We start from the raw sequence: 1,718 nt of genomic DNA, 5'->3' as shown, positions 1-1,718 counted from the left end.
AGTAATGGTAACTGTGCACAAAGGAGCAAGCCAAACAACAGCCATGCTGGCTAGTGCAGCACTACACAAAAAATAAACTACGAATGCAACTTCTACGAAGGTAATTTTTGTATAGCGTCAAAAGTGTGCTAGGCACTTTAGAGTATTAAAGGAAAAATAGTTGACAGTGTCCCATTAACCAAGATGCGGAGTTTGAGGGTACAGAGTTCTGTCTCGAACAGCAAACGCTAACAGAAACGTGACCTTGCACAGTGATTCAATAAAAAGGATGCTCCGACAGACCTGAGGACTCAATTCGGCTATCGTGGAAAAAGTCACAGGTCTGTTACCCATGTATCGAGTCGTACGTAGCAAAGCTTTTCTGGAAGTACAAAACACGCTGGAACGCAAAGGAAGCTCTACGAATATGCAGCTACCTTTTAGTAGGTTACTAATTTGCAAAACTTCTAAACTCTTAAAGCCCATAGGACATACTGCAGTACTAAGTAGCGTAGAATTCTATTCCTTCTCTCGAGGTTGCCGTGATTTTGGCACTTAACTACAACTACACAAAAGATTTAGTGCAATAATTTTCCTGAACATGCACGTTCATATCTGGTACAGAATAAAGGGTTAAGTGGGAGAGAAAACAAAGCAGCATTCCACAATCTCACTCCAAAGGATTCAGAGTTTGACTCTTCAAAAGGAGACCACCACAATGAGAAGTCAGTTTGTGTGACAGACACGAGTACTTTTAAAAAGGAAATGGAATTTTACCAAAGTACTGCAGAAGACCACTGCATACAGTATACCTGGTCCTGCTGTAAAACATCTTGTAAACAGTTCATAAAATCTTCATCTAAAAGTAAGGCATAAGGCACACCAGACATGTTAGGGGCACTAAGCAATACTGAAAGCAGTAGCATTTGAAACCTTTTACTCGGACAAGCACCTTATGCGGAAAGGTACTTTGGTTTACACTTTTTGAGAGCAGTCAGTTGCAACTCCGTGAACCATTTCTGTTGCACCAAGTCGCTCCCTTGCAAGTGAGTATTATGCTCCACCAAACATTAGCGGGACCTTCATTAACACGGGGTAAATACAAGTTTTAAATCCATTCTGCATCAAAACAGTCAGATAATTTCCCTGTAATAGCAGGTGTGCTCCCACCCCACGATGGCTGTTGCACTGTCATCCTGTAGTGTCCGTTACCTATCAGACCCTAAAAGGAAAAAATGGACCTCAGTTTCTGCTTAAGATTCCTGGTTTCTCAGTCAATGGAAAAGATGCAAATGACAGTTCTGGTAGGAACTCAACTGTTGTTGGTTTTTTAACCACAAAGTTCACCGATTCTCTAAGTGTCAAAAAAATGACAAGCAAGGAAACAAAATGTATTTCAAATGAAGAGATACAAAAAAGCACAAGATTGTCCATTTCAGAAACCTTTCCTGTATGCGTCGCACCTACCAGACTGACGTTCATTCCTACACCATTACTTCGATATCACATTAAATGCAAATTGCTGTAATGTTTTGTGATTGTTATAGTGTTAATCGATGTTTTGAAACTGCCTTGAAAACAATCCAAGTCAGATCCAGCTAAATACTTTTCCATATAAATTTCTTTATAATTCATTTAAATGAAGTATCTTAATACGTAGAAGAATATCTGGAACTTTTCTATTTAGTACAAATTCTGCAATAATAAATCTGTAGTTGTCATTTATTAGTTGACTCATA

This window comes from Pygoscelis adeliae, unplaced genomic scaffold, assembly GCF_000699105.1.
Source record: "Pygoscelis adeliae isolate BGI_AS28 unplaced genomic scaffold, ASM69910v1 Scaffold108, whole genome shotgun sequence".
Lineage (NCBI taxonomy): Eukaryota > Metazoa > Chordata > Aves > Sphenisciformes > Spheniscidae > Pygoscelis > Pygoscelis adeliae.
This window is presented reverse-complemented; position numbering follows the sequence as displayed.